The sequence below is a fragment of the Tauraco erythrolophus genome, chromosome 1, assembly GCF_009769465.1.
Source record: "Tauraco erythrolophus isolate bTauEry1 chromosome 1, bTauEry1.pri, whole genome shotgun sequence".
Taxonomy (NCBI): Eukaryota; Metazoa; Chordata; class Aves; order Musophagiformes; family Musophagidae; genus Tauraco; species Tauraco erythrolophus.
The window spans coordinates 116,215,364-116,235,693 of NC_141465.1; positions in this window are offsets into that span (position 1 = coordinate 116,215,364).

The window sequence follows — 20,330 nt, forward strand, 5'->3', positions numbered from 1 at the left end:
GCACTGTGGCTCAGTCAGTGGCTCAGCACCTGCAGAACATCGCTAACACTATTGCCGCGGGGATGAGCTACCTCCAGCTTGTGCTTCTTTCTTCAGGATCCTCTGTGACAGACTCTGGCTGTCACCAATTCTTCTTCTCATCTTTGCAGCACGTTCAGTCGAAGAGCTCTCAGACATAACTGACGGGCACTTAGAGGACTGTTTGTGTCAGCACTTCCTAAGCCCTCTCCTTTATCAGGTACTCAGAGTTAAGCACATGCTTAAATATTTCACTGGATCCAAGCCCGTTCTCATGCACATAAACCAGACAGGGACAACTCAAAGTGGTCAAGAAATGACGGGACGGTGCTCATCAGGAAAGCACGTGAATTGCCATTAAACGGGACAATTGCAAAAATTTTAAAAAACGTTGATGTCATAATCCAGCTGTTGAGTGACCAGGTTCCCAGTGTGCACACACTTCCAAGAAAAATTAAAACATGGACATAAGGCAAGTGATTGCCTAGTGGACTGCTGAGTGCACAGGATTTATGTCTAAGTAGTTAGTATTATATTACACTCACGAAGTAGTATCCAAATATCAGCAGCTGTGTCTTGTATCCATTATTTCCCTTCTCCCCCAAATATAAACCTTCCTCACCTTTTTAATTAGAAAAGCTGTTTATTGACTATGACATGGAAATATATTACATGCTGTTGTCCAAAAATGCCATTATTAAATAAGCAGGAAAATATGCTCAGTGGTAAATAGAGATGACCTTTAAAATGATGTTGAGCCCACACACCCCATGATTTGTGCGTAGGTATGTGTTACTTTAAGAAGTCTCTGTATATTACCAGTAACGTGACATGGAAGGCTGCTATGGAAAGTACCTTCGGTTAAAGAACTGCAGGGTAAATAAATAATTAAGAGCTAAAATGCCAACTTACCTAGTAAACTACCAAATTCAAACCTGCTCATGGGAGGCCTGACTTTACATTCACAGCAACGTGGATAAAAATCGATTTGATTTTTACCTTGCAAAATATTTTATAGCAGTTAACTGGGGTCAGGACGTCTCTTACTTTCGTGGCTGACTAATTCATCACTTGTACTGCAGTCTTCTCATGCGTAACAGAGAAGCACCAGTGTCACGCAAGGAGAGAAGTGGCACTGAGAAACCCAGGAAGAGAGGCTGAATTCACCTGTGTAAAATAATGTCATTTTTTGGAAAACATCTACAGAAGAAAAATTACTAAGGCAAGAGTGCGCCTTATCCCTCCCCCATGCCATTCCAGTGAAACGGAGGGGCTGTGTGGCGTTATTCCAGGAAATCAGCAAACATTTTTGCATTTATTACTGTTGCTGTTTACATTTGTTTCAGTTTTGGTTTGTATTTAGAGAGAAGAGAGAAGAGACAGGGAAGGAAGAGCAGGAAAACCTGTATTTATATAAGATAACAGGGCAAAACACTCACTTTGAGTGGTAAATTATTTCAAAAGCACTGTGAAATTCTACTAGGAAGCCTCAGTAAGTTTCTTTAATATAGACACAAATATAACCGAGCAAAAGACCCTGAGTCTCATGTCTCACATGCTGGTGGCAATCCTGCATCTGTAAGAGTTTTCCAGGAGTCACCACAAGGATATCCAACCGCGAGGTCTGAGCTGCCAGGCATCTCTGCCAACACACGTTCTATCATTACCAAGAACACAGTCATGTAACTCTACGGGCATTTTATTTCATTAGCTTCAATGGTCAGTACTTGGATTATTTTTGCATTCTTTCTTTCCAAAAGCTGTGGCTGGGTGGGAGAAGAAAGGCGGCTCATTGCCTTGGCTGTTGTGTGGGGCTCAGATGAGGAAGAGGACCCTGTGCCTTCCCAAGAGCATGGGCATCTGGGGAAAGCAAAGGAATGTGTGGGATGAGGCAGCTGAGAGACCAGGAGAGACACAGACTCGTGCTCTCCACGTGCTAGTGCTTTGCCAAGTTTGGGAGGAGCATAGAGCAGGCATCCACTGGAGAGGGATGATGGATGGATGGATGGATGGATGGATGGATGGATGGATGGATGGATGGATGGATGGATGGATGGATGGGGCTCGCTGTCATGACACGAACAGACTGTGTAGCCTCACCACACCTCCAAAAATCACCAAGCTGGTGGTGTGCATCCAAGCCTGGAGGAGAAGGCTCACCTTCGGAAACCTCACATGCAGAGGAAGACCAGTTCATAAATTTCTTCATACTTTTACTTTATTTTTCCCGACAGGTTTTGAACTTTATTTTCAAAAATTTACCTGCTACAGTTCCTGTTCAAACCACCCTGGATTTTAAGAGCCGTTTCCAAAGTTTTGGTGTCTTCTATCTTAGTGAAGGCTTCCAGGAAGCCTGATGCAAAAGCTCTGCCTGAGGCAGGGTCCCATCACCTTCACTGTCCATTGTAGACCCCTAGGCTGACTAGGGTGCCTGGGGCTATGCACCACTGCTTAGAAAGCACCATGGGGATGAAGCCATGGGAGAGTGGGTCAGATCAACCTGCAGCACACCTGGGAGCTACCCAGACCCTGTGTAAGGAAGGGAGTGCCAGGGTGTGCAGGTCCTCGCAGACAGACTTCGAGCTCAGTGCAACCTTGACACAACAGCTGAATGTTTTACAGGATATTTGTGCCATGGGAACTGCACATGGAGGGCAAGGGTTGAGAGAAAAGGCAGCAAGATGTACATAAATGAATGTTCTTTTGTAAACACGAGAGGTCTGTGGAGAGAGGGGCAGCAGGACTCTATCACAAGGCATAGACCAGAGGGCCATGCGGGGGTGTAAAGGCAGCCTCTCTCAGGTACTTATCCAGAGATTTGGTGGAGAATTTTTCAACCGAGCAATTCTTTACTGGAAAATAGTGATTCAGCGAAATAATCGGTTTTCACAGAAACTTACCTCTTCTGATTGAAGTTTACTCAGAAAGAGGCTCTGAAGCACGAGATGAAACATGAGGACTAAGAAGGGAAAGAGACCCGCAACATGTTGGTTGGTATTCAAAGCATCCAGTTAGGAGGGAAAAAAAGATTTGGCTTAGTCTAGAGCAGAAGTTTGAGCTTGAGTTTTCCGCGTCATGAGTGAGACCAGTGACAACCATGAGATCCAGGAGAGCTTTTTCTGTGCTTTTCCCAAGGAAAGGAACAATACATCTTGAGGATATGTCAAGCTGGATCTTCTTTTAAATCTCAGAGCTTCATGAGATAAGACCTTTTCACAGCAAAGATATCTGATCTCCGGCAGTTTTCTTTTCACACTGCAGTGTGTCTCTGAGCAGGCACCCGAAAGCCACAAACAGCCCGTTCCCATGCAAGACCATGCTAGCCCAGGGGATGCCATGCAGACCCTCCTGAGGTGAGTATCCCCAGGTCCTCACTGCTCTCCATATCCATGAATAGTGACAGAAAATTTTCTGACAGCTCTACTTGGGCAGTTTTGAACAGCTGCAGGTCATGAGGCGCTAAGGAGAAAGAGCTTTAAGCTATAGGCTGCATCTCAGCACAGGGGGCAGGGGAGCTGCTTGTACTAACTCTGAGACAATGCAAAATTGCTCCAACTTTCCCAAACTAAGAAGGGAGTTTGGAGGGGTGGATTTTTGGTTCCACAAATGACCTCCGTTTTGAATTGCCCAGCTATCTTGGTGAGCAGCATGAGCTACACTCAGATGCGGATGAGATGAGCAGAAATGAACCATAAGCACAGGCTGTGCCACTCTCCTCCTGCCAAACGGCTGTTCCAGTGGGAAGCACCAGCTCAGGAAGGAGCAGAGATATAGGAGCAAAGGCCAGGAGCAAAGGCCGTACCCTCCAATGCACAGCTTATGGGAAATCCAGCAACAATCCAGGAGTAAAGGTTGAACCTCGCACTCCTTGTTCACAAGCTGTGAACAATGGCACAAGGATGACAACCTGACCTCTGTGTCTGTGTGGCTGTTACTCCTTCACTTACCTGAAATGAGTTTCAAGAAGCCCTGAGGTCAGACCATCATGGTCTTCGATTAATAGAAAAGATAGAGATCTCACAAAAGAGCTAGAGATTTAAAATATTGAAAAACAACTGGACTTAAATTCTTAGGCTGCTTCCTGTCCTCCTGGGTATTTTGTTCATCATGTTTCTTGTCTCAGTCACTCCAGAGATCCTGGACAACCCAACCATGTCCTCCTACCACCTCTGTTGCTTTTGTTCAGGATAACGCTCCTTGTGCCTCACAGTCTGCCACCCGCGCCCACTTCCAAAGACGCCAGCTCCTTTTCCCAGCAAACAGCCCTCTCCAGCCACTGAATGTCATTGCCTCTCTTCTAGAAAAACAGCCTCCTCTGCAAGTCTTTCCCATCTTAGTTTCTTCTCCACTGCTTCTACACCTGAATTTTTCACCCATTTTGCCTTTGTCTGTGCTAAATTATACACTCTACTGCGAACAAGGACTCGTTTTATTTCCTTTGTAAAACATCCACATACATGGATGGAGCTGTATAAATAATTAAAACATGCCTTAATTTAAAGATTATGAAGAAGAAAGTGGTGATTGCTGGAGAAAGATTAATGCGAATGAAATAACTCAACCAGACTATAGTTTTCTCTGGCGACCCATGAAAGAATTAACCCAAAGGAGGCCCCCTTAAGTACTTTTGCAGATAGCCCAATGAATTCCAGGTATGGCTTCGCTTTGCATTCTTCATTTTCCTCTTTCTTCCAAGATATATCTGCCTATCTTATATTCAAGCATGCACATAACCTTGCCTGTTCCTCTGTGCATAGTTTCTCTGAGTCATTTCATGCTATGGCTCTTCCTAAATAGTGTAATCCTTTTCACGGTGCAGGCAGAGCAGATGAAGAGCAGGAGGGGCAGTTACCTATCCACCTTCTTGCAGCGATCTCAAGTTGTGCAGTATATAGTGCTTGAAACAAGGACTTGGAGCTGTAAGTTAGGTGCAGAAATACTTGTAGGTCCCAGGCTTCTTATTTTTCAAACATATCCTCAACCCTGGAGGTCAGTTCCTGCTGGGAAGCAGGACAGACAGAGGAGCACACGCAGACAGGTCTGTCAGCAAGCTGCACAGACCTCTCCATGATCATCTGGTCAGACCAGCGTTTTGCCCAAGTTAATGAATCTTGCAGAGGGACAGGACTCATTAACAAGGAGCAGCCTGATGCCAGCAAAGCTATACTGCTTCCCAGATCTCCAGCTCAGTACTTCTGTATCTACCCGCTTATTTGGATTCAGCTTGGATCTGGCTGACTCTTAGGAGAGTTGAGACCCCTCAAGCAGGTGAGAGCCATTTATGTAGCAAAGCATTTTGCCACCCAGCAAGAAGATCTCCAAGAACCTCCAGCATGACTGCTCGGTGACCACCAGTGGCAGCAGAAGTCCAAGCCTTTCTTTTTTCCCGGGATCAGCCCAGTATTTCTTTTGTAAACACTCCGTTCTCTCTGTCCTCTGCTCTGAGAACCTGTGTGAGCAGAGGTGGCTGGATGGGCTGAGGGGACTGTAAAGAGGTAGGGGGACACAGAAAGGAAGCACCTGTGGCTGGGGCAGCTGAGCCTGAATCCAGCCAGTCCAAGGCAGCTGTGAGAGGAAAGGCCTCTTTCGCCTTTCTGTCTTTCTAGCAATGCCTTACAGGGAGAAAGTAATTTTATAATGGCTGGAGCTTTCTGATGCCAAAGAAGAATGAAGGAAAGTTACTTAAAAGCCAAAAGCTGGCTTGCACCAGACTTCATGGTAGCAGCAGATGAGTGGAAGATGGATACTTTCCACTCACGAAAAAGCCTTCACAAGGAGTAGGACTGGAGTGGTTTGGGTCCTCAGAGCTGGCGAAAGAAGCTGAGTACATACAAGCCTGAAGTTTTATGCCTAGGATAAGATATTGGTCCTGTTAAGGACTGTAGGGTGGGAATTTGGGGAGAGTGTACGCAGCCGGATTAGGTGTTTCAGTGAGACACAGCTGAATGTCATCTGAGCACCATGATGAAACGCAGATGACAGGTGAAGCTGGCACAGAGAAGGGCCAAGTCTGAAAGGCTTTTGGGCACCTCAGCAGGCCCTTGCACCTATTTGCCTCTTGGTCCCTACCTGAGCGTATCACTGCCAGTTCCTGCCTTGCTTTCCGTCAGTGCCAGCTTATGCCTAGTAGAATAGTGAAATGTGAAACTAGATGCCATCAGGGACCGCAGAGAATAATACAAAATGCTTGAAGCTACTTCCAGCTTTGCTAAAATTCACGTATCTGCTTTTTTCCAGATGAGACCTTCTGCAAGCTCTGCACCACGTGCAGACACATGGCATCCGCCCACCTTCCTGGGCAGAAGAAGGGAGCAGATATTACTCTAGGGAAGGGACAGGCCTCTGCCCGTCTACTGGGGATATTGTCACCACAAAACTGTCACTTTCCTGAGCTTTGTGAGGACAGGGAGGAAGCCCAGAGTCCCTATAGTGTGGCTTCTGCAAACCCTCATTTAACGGAGTTTCTGGTAACTTGCCCTCCCCTTTCTAGTCCCTTTGAGTCTCTCACTGCTCAAATGTCACACCTTGTTTTTTTCCCACAAGATTTTGATTTTCCTTCCAGACCTTTCTAGAATTTTCCTCTGATGTCACAAATCCACCTCCAGCATTATGAATACAGTAAATCACCTAAGCTTGCTGACTCAACTTTTTGCAGAATACATTCAACTTCCACTGATTTCAGTGGGAGCTGAGGTTATTCAGTGCTTTACAAGATCAAACCTTAAAAGTAGGCTTAATGGTAGTCCCTCAAACTCAGCTTTCTCCTTTGGTTTACATCAAGTGATGATTACCATTTCTTCTCTTTTTCTATAAATTTGCAAATCTTCACCAGATACTGATTTTCTTGCTAGTGTTCCATTTAGCAACCTATTAAAAAAAGAGAGGTACAGTGATTTCTTATGTGGATTAAGTGTCTCAGATAATTCCCAGATACCGCTTTTCCATTTTGCGGATTTCTGTGCTCACCTGCAAGCTCTGCCTTGATTCTTTTCTCTGCTTGACTCCTGCACATAAAAAGGGAGACTCAATTGCCCAAACACACATTCCTCAATAACAGTTTACATTAACATCACTCTGCTTATCCTGTAATTGCAAGGTACGTACTCTGGCTCTTTGTGTTCATATTTGTGAAAATAGATGTATCATCTCGTGTGTACCTGTTTTATCTATCATAACACCAAGAAAACAGAGACACTTTAAAATATGCATTTGGAAAGTCCACAGTCAAACTGTTGATAAATATGCTGGTTAATCACTTTGCCCATGAGTGAAAAAGGCTGCCTTAATCTTAAGAAATATTGGGTCTATGGGGCATTCTGCGTTAGTACTTTTCAAGATCCACACGACAGATTAAGCTGTGAAGATTGTTCTTATATGCAACTTTCAGGCTTTTGGTTTACGATGCCAGTGCTTGGGGTACAAAAGCGTCACCAGCAGTAACAGTTTCTGATCACACAGTTAAGCTCTCATGACTACACAATAACTGAACTGTGTTGCAGTTTCAATTAACATGATGTTCTCTGTCTCCAATCCAAATATGTTATGTAAATAGCGGTGCATTAAGTTAACTAAATTGAATAAAAAGATAACGTCATTAAGTAGCTACTAGGGTGAATAAAATGCCTTTTAAATTAAATGAGGGGATCAATGCTCCCTATGTGTTTGGCAATACTGTGCATTGCAGCATGTCTATAGAACAATTTAGGATGGGAAGGTTCAATCCTGCAATGTGCTACATGTTCTTGATGCTCTCCAGAAAAGCCCTAAGAGCAGTCTTGATTTCAACAAAATTAATAGGCCCCCACAAAAATACAGCTATGTAGGCGCTCTTAAGGATGAAGGTCATGGTTCCCGCAACATTGCAGGACCCAGCCCTTGGCAAGGAGAAATTCAATACGGAGCAGTGAGCTAACATCACAGGGAGCCAGGGAATGGGAGGGAGGGAGGGACCTGCTCTCAGAAACGGCCTGTGCGCAGGCTCCTGTTGAAGTCGGTGATTCGGGATCAGATCACAAAGGATTTAAGCTATAGCTGAAAAACAGATGGGGAGTTGGTGAGGTGGAAAGAGAGAGAGAGCAATTAATCCAGACAGCTGGCACGGCAGCGAGGCGGGCCTGACCACCAGCGGTGGAAGGCAGCAAGGGGAGAGCCAAGGGACAGCCGGTGCGGGAGGTGCTGGGCAGCACGGACGGGCCGGGCAGGGTACGGACACGAGAGGCTTCAGGGCATGATTTTTAGAGTAGAAAATGAAATTGCTAAAGCTCATGCTGATTCTGCAAACGTCGTCACGCTGGTGGTGAGAACCTCAGAAATCTGCGATCCCCACAACTAATGTGGGGGGCCGGTGCTTGGGCGAGCGGGGAGGGACCCAGCAGCATCCGCAGCAGCTTGGCACTTGTGGAGCTCTGGAAAAGTGCCCAGGAAGGAGCAGGAGTTACGGAAGCATGAAATGTCCAGCCTTCAAATGAGCACTCGGCAGAGCACGCTCTGAAGGCGGGAGCTGCGCCTGCAGAAAGGCAGCTTGCCTTGCCGAAAAGGAGCTGTCGGTCAGAACGTCCTCCTGCCACCCATGTGCTGGGGCTCGCACGAGTGCCACCGGCACTGCAGCAGGGACTTACGAGCAGGGACCTGTAAGCAGAACCGATGTTAAGTCCGTGCTGACGTGGGGATACAAAGCATTGTGAGGAAAATCATATGCAGGAACCTCTCTGCCCACGGGGAGCTGCCAGCTGCACCAGGAAGCCTATGGGCTTTCCTGGCCTTCTTGGGATAAGCTTTACGTCCTGACACCTGGAGTAGTTTTTATACAATAGAGTGTCAACCTCCGCTTTCACAAAGACAGTCCGGAGCCTTGTGGGTTACGCAGAAAAGCTTGAAAACTCTAAATCAAGAACTTCTGAACCTCAGTCCAAAAAATGACAGTATTTACTTGCATTTGATGACGTTATGGGGCTTGTGGTGGTTTCGGAGTGCTTGGGACAGGCGATACAGCAGCAGGCAGGAGGCTGAACCATGACCTTCGACCACAAGCGTGTGGGCAGCACAGCTGAGCTCCAGGGATGGTGCCTGGTCATCTGTGCACAACACGGGTCTGCAAAGCAGCTCCTGTCTTTGGCTGTCCTGGGCAACAGCGCAAGCTCTGATTAACCACGTTTGAGTGGGTGAAATGATGGTTTCCACTACTCAGTAAATATTAACTTCAGTCAGAGCAGAATTTACTTGGGTTTTTTTTTTCCCCTCCCTCTCTTTTTAATCAGGAATATACGTGCTATACAATTAGGCTGTATTCAATATCAAAGGCCCTGCAGAGAGGAGAATGCTTTATGAAGACTTAAGAATCCCTTTTGAAGGGGATTCTGTGATGTGGTTGCCTGCGGTAGTGAAGACTGGATTCAGTGACCTTAGAGGTCCCCTCTGGCCCCATCCATTCCTTCCTCCCTCCATACAGCTTCATTCTGGGGTATTTTATTTTTAAATACAAATTCTTAAGAAGTTTTTGTGCAAAATTTAAAAGCTGCTGAAAAATCTATGAAACCATAGATTGTGATCCAATTTGTGAAATAAATAAAATACACACATCCCATCATCTGATCCACTAAACCAACTCAGCTATTTCCAGTCCTTCAGTAGTAGTAAGAGAGCACTATGACACTGGAAAGCATTAAAAGTTATCTTCTTGCCTAATAGAATGTGGTGGCAAAGTAGGGAGAGTTGGGAGACAACAGTACCACAAGGAAGCAGTTAAGCTTGACTTCACCTCTCTAGTACTTATTGCAGCAATGCTATAATGAAGGTTAGCTCAAAAACTGCAGCAAAATCAGACCAAACTACCTCTTCAAGCTTCTGGTTTCATATGGCTGCTTTTGATAAAACTCTCTAGAATTGCAAGGTCTGAACACAGTTAATTCCATTCTAACTAAGGTTTTTACTGGCTGAAACTCACCATATAAATCTGTTTGGTTACATGTTATTTTAGCATTATGCAGTAAAAATCATTTTTTGGAAATAAATTAAACGAAACAAATCCCATGAGTCTAAATTATTAATGGTTTATGCCAGTATAATTGCTGAAAGCAGTACAATTAATCCAATTTTCAAGAGTTCTATGGTGTGAAGTAAAGCATGTATTCTGAGCTGTAAAATCCCTTTCAGTAGTATAAAAATTAAACTTGAGCAAATTTTCTTTTGTGCCACCTCGATGTGGAAATGTTTATTTTAAATTAAATCAGCTAAACTCAACATTGGGGGTTTTTTGATATGTAACTTAATTCTAATAAATTATAATGGCTGTTACTTTTCATACGCAGCATGTGGAACTTGTTAATTAAAAGCTACTTCCTTGTGTTAGGTCTTGATCACGTTCCAGAATCTCATACTTAATGTGCTATTAAAATCACTTTTTGACAGCCCAGACCTGGGAGGCGCTGAATACCATCAACTCCCAGTGAACTTTCTAGGTTGCTTTGCACTTTGGAGGTTTTCTGTCAGTTAAAAATCAGGCTGAACTGATTGTGATTGTCCCAGCTGGCTGAACATCTACCCTCCGTCGTTGCATATCCTCGGGGGCCTCAAGTCCAGGGCTGTTCCCTCACCAAATTTAAATTTTGAATAGTTACGAGTGGGCATAGAAGACACATGTATTATCCACACTTACGTGATGGCTCACTGGTTTATCTTAGGGACTTCTAAAGGAAGAACGGCTCTCGGACCTCAGAGCTTTCAAAAATGAAAGTATTATTCTATCAGCTGTGGAGAAAATAAAAGCTTTGGGGGAAAGAGGCTACAGAGAAATGCAGTTCCCTTACCTTCCTCCACTGGTAGTTTGAGCACATTTATTCCCTTTGGCTCCTGCAGTGGCTTATTGACATCTTCTTGGTGGGCTCTGCCCATGTATGTGTAGGTCCCCAACTACTGCTCTTCCTCTGCCAAGACAGGGAGTCCCCGGTCAGAGTCTCCTGACCTTGGCAATTCAGATTGCCAAGTTCTGACTGCACAAACCAATAAAGGAGATTCAAAATAAAGTCTGACTGAGTTGCCAAGATGCCTCTACTCCATCACTGCCTTTCCAGCTCTCACTGCAGCTTCTACTCTTTCTGCATCCTCCCCTTTCAGCTAGCCCGAGGCTCTGCCAGAGGCAGAGGCAAAGTCAGGCTCAGGTATTAGCACACCCGGATCAGTGTATGGCATTCCCAAATCATGACAGAGCAGCCCCAGCTCTAGAGCACTGGACATCTAACTGGAGTCCCTGCATAAAGCTCACCATAGAATTTACCCCAGTGGTTCCTCAGTCAAGAGTAATGTCTTCCTAGGGAGACTACAGACAGTGTTTTAAGGTTTCTAGTCTTCATTTAAAGTCTTCAAGTGATGCATTCTACTACACCTCCTTCACGAGCCTTCCCAATGATTAATTGCCTATGCCATTAAGATGTTCATCATGTGTATATGTTGTTCTAGCAGGTTTCATCTTTCCATTTCTCAATTCTGCAACCACGATTATGTTTTTTTAGTGTATTTTTCTACATGGCTTCTTTGCCAGTTGAAAAAGGAAAATCAAGTATTTATCTCGTGCAGCTTCTTCCATTTCTCATTTACCCCCGTGGATTTTCATTCTTGGTCCCCTCTGTTAACCCTCAGTCATTCCCCCTTCACCATCCCAACTAGTTTTCACCTTCCCTTTTTTCACAGAGAACCCAGTGCTCGGGGTGCTCATGCACAGTGCTTCCAGCCTCAGGTCCCACCTTGAACTTACAGCTCCTGCCAGTGGCACAGCGAGCGCTCGATGTGCAGACATCTGAAATATGACTTTCCAGTCCTGCCTCATGCAGCTACTCCAACCTGCACGGTCTAGTCATTCCTTGGGCTGGAGAAGTGTGGTTACGACTGCAAACTAGGCTTAGCGCTCTTGGAAGCACGGAAAGCTAGATCCAGTTTCTGCTCCTGTGCTACTTAATGTAAAGCTATGAAATAGTGGAACAAATTCAGGTCTTTATCTCAAATCTCTTCCTGCACAGGTAGTTTCCTCTCTAAGGAAAGAAATCCTGCATGAAATCTTCTCTAATTAACTCAAAGTTGGAGGTAATCTCAGTTCATACCACGGGCTGAATTAAAGACTCTTTGCCGTTTCAACTTGAGGAGAGGGGAGTCAATCAGCATTTACAATCTGCCGATGTGCCTTTCTCCCTCATTCCTGCCTTCTCTCACTTCTAAGCAGTCTCACCTTGCTTAGTCAGGTACTCGCAGAGCTGGAAGACGGGCAGTGCCTGGCGTGGCCAGATACATTTCATGGAAGGCCAGCTCTGCGTGCGGTGGTCCTCGGCAGCCGGCACCATCCCTGGGTCGGTGCCCGCTGGCCCGTGCGCAGCTCAGGAGGGAGTCTGCTGAAATGAACTCTTCTGAGGCAAACCTGCGGGTGAGTGCTGAAGGTCAGGATGCTGGCAGGGAAAATACGAAGCAAAGCATAAAGGAGCTTTTCTGCGGAAGTGCTCTTGGATAAATATACTTAGTTCTGACGGAATGCCAGAGCAGGCAGTGAGAGGATTGAAAGCCATCCCATTAACCAGGGAAGAGGCAGCAGCCATGCATCTGCCTCCTGACCTGCCACCCAGGGCAGCACCTGGCAGGGCCACCCAAGTAAGCAGCACCCAGCCCATCAGCCCAAGGATAAAAGGTATTAGGATAGCTTGAAAGTGCCAGCAGGATCATCAGGGATATGCTAACAAGTGAGCTCCCAGCACCAACTCATTTTCCTCCAGCTGCTTAGCAATTGTCATCAGGTAGCAATGATAATTGCTTACTACGGACCTGCACTGGATTCCAGCTCTCCCCTTCCAGTGCCCAGGGGGGCTTCCTGTCACCCCAAATCTTTTTTTTTAAAATGGGCAGTAGTTACCAAGGTGTATTGCATGTGGCAGGTTGAAGTTAATGCTATCGTTTTTACCAAAAAAATAGCCATGTGTTGCTAAAGGTGAATAAACTGGCAAAGGAGAATGTACAGCTAGTCATAAAGGAGCTTTTCTGTGAAAGTGTTCTTGGATAAATAAACATGAGTTCTTGTAAACACTGTGTACTCTCCAGATGTAAATATTCAGAAGGTGTGCTCAAAAAGCCTGAGATGGTTCCAGCTCAACATTTTCTTAATAGGAGATGGTGAATTTTTGGTCAGCTATTAAGTGCAACTTAATGTGAAAAAGTGTTTGTTTGCCTACCAAGACTTACTGCTTACACCAAGCTGCCTCCAAGATTTTGATAAGAGTATTCAGAACAGTAAAAGATACTTTGGATGTTAGCAAATACCTTGTGCGATATAGAGAGATTAGATACGGAGCAGGTCGCAGGATGCAGGCTGGAACGGAGAATGGGGCGGGGGGGGGATGGTTTACAAAGTTCAAACAAGGGTAGGACAGATTTGGTTCTGTGATATCGTTTCGTATCATTAGAAAATCATAAGCTCATTTTCTGCCTTTCCTTTTGAATTTGAGCACTACTCAAGCCTGGGAGTTGTCTGAACCCAGGATTTCTACTTGCTATGTGAAAGGTGGAAAATTTGTTCACAGGACGGTAACCTGCTGGGCTGGGAGGGCAAGGCGAGGTGTTGTTCCAGCTCACAAGCACACCTGAGAGGACAGGTTTAAAAACCTCGGGCTGCTCTGAGGGTGTAGAGGAGGTCTGAGGCATCACCAAAGCACACCAGCCCCTGCCATGGACGTAGCCGCCTCTCGAGGGCTGGCACCTTTGCCATGGCCCCATGAGGAGTTTCGGGAGGGGACACTGCCCCGTAGGCAGCCAGGCAGTCTGGCCTTATTAAACCCAGCAGTTGTTTTCCTAACTTGTCCACAGAGTCTTAATTACTGTTGCTCTAAGCACATCACCACCCTCCTTCCATGAAAGCTGGACAGAAAGCACCTGCTGGGGTCAGGCGGTTCACCTCCCTCCCGGTTTGGGATTTCTCCTACTGTACACTTTCTGGCTTTTTTCCTCCCAGAATAACTCCAAAACCTCTAAGCAGCAAGGCTTCTGCCCCCTTCTCCACAAGGCTGGTGCTAGGGGCTGGGAGAGGGCACTGCCCTTGTCCACCCATGCAGAAGCTGGGACGGCCCATCCTGTACGCCCTCAGCTCAAAAATGGGAGCTTGGTTTGTGTCTCGATGGAGATATTGTGCAAAAATAACTGTATGTGGTTGGACTCCAAACCAGCATAAGAAACATACCATACATAGTACGTGTGCAGGCTGGGGCTTAAAAACAGGATGGGTGTAAACAATGCAGAAATGCATTACAGGGCTTTGTCAGGCAACCGACACCGACATCCACGGCATATGGCTTTGCGTCATATTTCCTTCGCCAACAGGAGGAATTCAGTGCACACATAGCACCAGGCTCACCCTGGGACCTGGAGCCTACTCTTCCTCTCTGAGGAACACACAGTGGTTCCCAGTAAAGGCACTGCCAATGGGCTGAGTGTCAAAGATGGAGGGGGAAAGCCCCTGGGAAGGGTCCAGCTGTACACAAAGCCCTTTAAGGGATCTGGATCAGGTGTCATATAGCAACATATCCTACGGCAACTGCTGAAATGCCTCTGACCCCTCTGCGCTGGCCCCCATCATAGCTGCTTTACAGACCACGCACAAGTCTTCTAGTGACCAGAAATAAAGAGGTCATTATCCTGCCTTGTAGAAAGCCCTGACAAAAGCCTCACAGTGTGTAACCCAGCCCCAAGGACAGCCCGGAGCAAGGCTCTGAAGATGAGGGTCCCACTGGTGCTCTCGGTGGCCACTCTCCAGTTTGGCTCCTGTTGGCACTGAGCCGTGCCACAGCTCTGCTGCTCCTGCATCAGCAGCTCCCAATTTGCTGCCTCGGGCTCCTTGCTCCTATCTGTGTCCTGCCTGGGTGTCCCCACGCACCCTCACACCACCTGTCCCCACACCCGTGCCAGGGCAGGACCAAATGCTGAGCTCCTGTGGGCACCACACCCTGTGAGTACCGCTTCTCTCTTTATCTGCTAAAAAATGGACAATCATAGAATGGTTTGGGCTGGAAGGGATCTTCAAGATCATCGAGTTCCAACTCCCCCTGCAATGGGCAGGGACACCTTTCCCTACATCACATTGCTCATCCTCATCCAACCTGGCATTGAACACTTCCAGGGATGGGGCAGCTACAACTCCTTTGGGCAACTTCTTCCAGTGCCTCACCACCCTCAGAGGGAAAAATTTCGTCCTTCTATGTAATCTAAATCTCCTCTCTTTCAGTTTAAAGCCATTGCCCCTTGTCCTGTCACTACATGCCCTTGTAAAAAGTCCCTCTCCAGCTTTCTGGTAGACCTCCTTTAAGTACTGGAAGGCTGCAATAAGATCGCCCTGGAGTCTTCTCTTCTCCAGGCTGAACAGACCCAACTGTCTCAGCCTGTCATCATAGGAGAGGTGCTCCAGCCCTCAGATCATCTTTGTGGTCCTCCTCTGGACCCAATCCAACAGCTCCATGTCCTTCTCATGTTGGAGTCCCCGGAGGTGAACGCAGTACTGTAGGTGGGGTCTCACGAGAAAGGAGGAAACTAGCACCGTTTCAGTTGCAGTGTGAAGAGTTTTGCAATGTTGTTTTGGAGCCCGGGAATTTCCCCCAAACACACTCCCACACGGAGGACTCCACGAGCGGGTGGGGAACGCATGCCTGTGGGAGAGGAGGCTGAGCCAGCCACCTTGCACAGCAACCCAAGATCCCCATCACGGATGCCAGAGGAGACACAAGAACCCACCCCACACGGCACGTGTCCAGTGGGGAGGCCAGGGCTGGCTGAGCATAGCTCCAATGTTGTCAGCCATCAGCCCTATGTGGTGCTGCAGCAGAGCTGGGTGGCTCTGGAACACCCAAAGCTGCTGCAAAGGGCACACACTTGCCTGGAAAGGTCGAAAAACATCTTCCACTCCTACAGCATAGACTGAGCCACCTTTGCAGTGATGGTCGACCTTGGAGGACGGAAGTAGGAGGAAAACTTGACAGAGAAGAGGTCAGCTTGCTTTTCTTCTTGCCATGTACCAGAGTCACTTTTAAAGGTTTAAAATCAGTTTTACACCAACCAGAATGGAGATTATTTCCTTACTGCTTCTCTAACGTGAGAAAAACTCATCTCCTTTCTTCTTTTTAGTCAGAGACCAAAAACATTCACCAAAATCTAAGAAGAAACTCACTGTATTGTTTGGTAGAAACATGTATCTTTACCTTATGAAGGGTCATGCAACCAGGGGTCCCTCTTCAAGGTAGGATGAATATGTAATATTGTCCTGTTTGTTCCCATCTTTGTCCCCATTATGAGAGAGGACTTCAGCCTCAAGGCAGCCTCAGTATAAGAAACTACTGAAAAATGGGAAACTCTAGTTAGATCTGGAGAGTTAACGGATTTGCACAAGTCTTCTTTCACTCATAAGCTCACATTTGAATCAACATGAGTTCTTCCTCTCTCTTTTCCAAGACTAAACCCAAATTTAGGGAAAGCCTAAAGCAAAAGTGCAAAACAGAAGAGGCAGAAGCAGAGAAAGCGCAGTCTTCACAAAAGACAGCCAAAGCTGGAGAGAAAAACAGATCTTTTCTGAAACCCAGGTGGCCTTCACACACTGGTTATACTTTCAGTCCCTTTTGAGATAGCCGCCTCCAACCAGCTCGCAGTTGTTCACCGCCTGCCTGAACATTACCCTCTCCCCTCAATCTCGGGGACTTTCCACTTCTCCCTCCCCAGCACGGTTACATGACCTTTCATCACCAGGACGAGTTACATTCCTCTATCTCACTGCATATAGGAACCACCGGGGGTATCATCCATTAGCCCCGTCTCTCTTTCCCTCCTCCTCCCCAGAAAGCTGGCAGAGACTGCTCTCTCCATCCTTTTCTCCAAAGCAGGGCTGTTCTCCAGAAAAGGTCTCCATCTCACTTCGGCCATGCCCTGGAGGTACCTGCCTGAAGCAGACTGAATTGCACCTCAGTTTGAAGCCTGACATAACCTAAGCAGACAGCATGAGCCACCTCCCTCCTATTTTTTCCCCTGGGTCATATATTGGTAAACTCCAGACATCCCTTATTACGCTACTTTAAATCATAGTATTCAAGATTTTTTAGTTTATTGACTGCTGCCACAAATCCTTTATATACTGTGGCATTAGAGGCAGTTTTTGGCTCATTCCTCACTTCTTTATGTTTAGAGCAGAGAAACAAAGGAAGGGGAGGGTGGAGTAATCTTTACACGTCTATTTAAAGGCAGTGATGGCTGCATGCAAACCAAAGCACACAGCAATGGGAATTACATGGCTGGAGAAAACAGCTGGATGGGTGTCTTCTATGACAATTCTTTTCCTAGTGCATAGTGAAGGAAAAGAGGCACAGAATTTGCGCATCATGCAAACTACAAAAATTGTCGAGAAAGTACTAATGAGAATTAAATGCTGGTAGGTGCTCTCAGATGTCATCTGAGAAACTGAAGTGATGAGTACCAGAAATAGGTTGCCAGCTGTCTCTGGTCATATTCTTTGTACAAGAATGCTAACAGTTCCCCCTCCCATACACCCAGGGACAAACTCTGCCGTTGTGTAAATCCACGCAGGCCTCCAGCTTCTCCAGAACTGCACAGCTGTAAAAGGAATCTCACAGTTTTATTAAAGGCTGAGAAAAAACACTTGGCATTGCTACCTACTGTCAGCTACCACCTTTCTGGGAAGCACCAGCGGTCCAGCCCGGCTTACAGCATCTCCACCCGCCACGGCAGGCTCAGCACATTCAGCACATCAGCACAGCAGTGTTTTAACACCAGTATGGGCAAAAACACCCTGCACAGGGCAAAAATGAGATGGATGTCAGGTGTGCTGAGTGTAAGCCAGACAGGTTTCTGGTGGCTGTGTTATCCCCTGTGCTTTCTCTCTCCCTGGCTGGTGCAGCCTTCTCTGTGCTGCACTGCAGCTCTCTGCCGCACTTTGCTGCTGCATGAGGAAACCCATCCAGGTCTGGCAGAGCATGGACCGCACCGCTGCCTCCTCTGCAACAGCAGACGGAGCCATCTCAAGGTGTGCATCCTCGGGACCTACACCCACATGCACGTGAGAAAGTTATTTACAAAAGCCCCATCGTTCTCCATGATGACAGTGCCAGCTCTTCTCTCACCATGACAGGCCACATATTTAATTTTGAAAAAGAATATGCTCTGATTGAAGGCTGAACTGATTATCTTACGAACACCATTTCTTGTTACAAATGTCTCCACAATAATTGTATTTCTGGTTTGAAAATTGCCTAACGGAATATCCCCTGCCGCCAGCTTAGAATCATAGAATCATAGCTTGTACACACTCCTCTGCGTACAAAAGAGACAGGTATAGTTTTCAGGTTTTTATGTAACTGTTTTCAGTAACTTTATGGCTAACAGTTACTGGAAAAAATCCCCCTTCCTCTCCTGTAGTTTCACCAAGTATTTCTGCTTCACACTCCGTTTCTAAAGAATTTGCTGTCTATGAATAGTCCCTTTCCCTCTGCTGTTCTTTAGTACCAGCCTTTTTGCAACTTGAGTAAGTAGTCAAACTTCGGCGTCCTACATGTTGTTTCCATTGGGAAGAGAATGACACAAACAAGGATTTATTTTATTTTCTGCTGTAATGCCGTTTATTTAGAGACTGTACATAAAGCCCTGCTGCCCTGAACCCAGCAGGACTCAAGCCTCAGGAGGTGGTTTCTTTGCTCACTGACCCAGTGATAGTCCTATTCCCCAAAGCACCCCAAAGCGTGTCCTGCTCCAGTCCCTCAAAGGCTTCCTTGCTCACCCACAGCCCTTGCCCCCTTCCCCACCCGCTCCCTCCAGGTTTCTCTTCCTTGTCCCATACAGGCAGCTGCCACCACACAGTTTTGCCCAAGGTCAGCTTCCCGGGAAGCCCCTTCCCACAAGTCCAAGAGGGATGTTAAGCCTCTTTGGAAGCTCCCAGTGCTATATGAATCTGTAAGGTAAAAGCCACTTTGTTCTCATGTTAAGCTTGAATTGTATCTGTTACACCCACAAGGAGCAATGAGGCTTCTCCCAATTTATTAATTAAAAAAATATTACCTGTATTGCATTGTTTGCCTCTGTTTTCCTGACGGCTCTTGGCTGCTTTTACTGAAGCCCTAATGAAGTTCTCAATATTTCAGTATTTATGGCAAAGGGGACAGCGTCACCACGGCTGGGTACAGCCCAACACGCTGGATGCTGTGTCATCTCCCCTGGAGTCAATCTAACATTTTTAGAGGCAATGAAGGAAGCTTGTACTGGGCAAGCTGTGCACAACAAGCAAGAACCTTTTCTTTGATAAAAACCTCTAACAAATGGGAATTGGAGGAAATGTTGCCGAGATGTTCTTTTGAAGGTGGAAATGACTGCCTCTTAAAATTAAATTGCACAAAGCTGGACAAAGAAAGATAGCAAGACACGTGCCAGACAAACTGCCACTCAGCTAATACATTACTTTCTAAATATAAAAACAACCTACTGCTTACACTGACAGTTCAGTACATAAGCAAGAAGAGAATGATGTATAACACCAGACTGAGATGAGGCTGCAGAAGCACATACTCATCTTAGTTTCTTTTCTGTAATTATTTATGAAAGAGTGCTAAGGAGATAGGGGAAAGCGCATCCAAAGATGAGGAGCAGCAGCACAGAGGTTGCTCAGCTGAGCCCTTTTCACCCACAGGGGTTCTCCAAACCCACAGCTGACACCGGTGGCAGAGGGACTTCTACCACATCCTCCCTACCGCGGACAATTTCTTGCCTTGTTCCTTTATGTAGCTACTTAGAAACACTGCAGAAAAAATGCCTATAAGCCACTGCAGTAGCTTCTGACATGTTTGGCCACAAAGATTGCATTGGGCTCTCCCCAAAGCTATCCTGAAACCCATTTGTGGAGAAAAGCAGGATATAAAATGCTCAGATGTTCATACCCTTCGTTATCCCACTCGGCTCGTTCAGCACTGCAGATAACCTTCTTCAGTCTTAACCAATGTCAAGTACAGGACACTCTGCAGATTGACAGGTTTCTCATTTTATTCCAATTCCCTAGTCTCATGCAGCCGAGAGTAAGAGAGTGAGAAGAAGAAAGGAGCTGATAATTTTCTTACTCTTAGTTCTGTAACCTTAATTTCTCATCTGGCCAGCCCCACTAGAATGCAATTCCTACACTGGGCTTCTCTTTCCTTTTCAAATTATAATACAATTAATTCACTTGTGTATGAAGATATTTTTAGATCTAGATAAAAAAAAATAAAATCCATCTGCAACACTTCACAATGAAGCTCATTTATAACATTCTA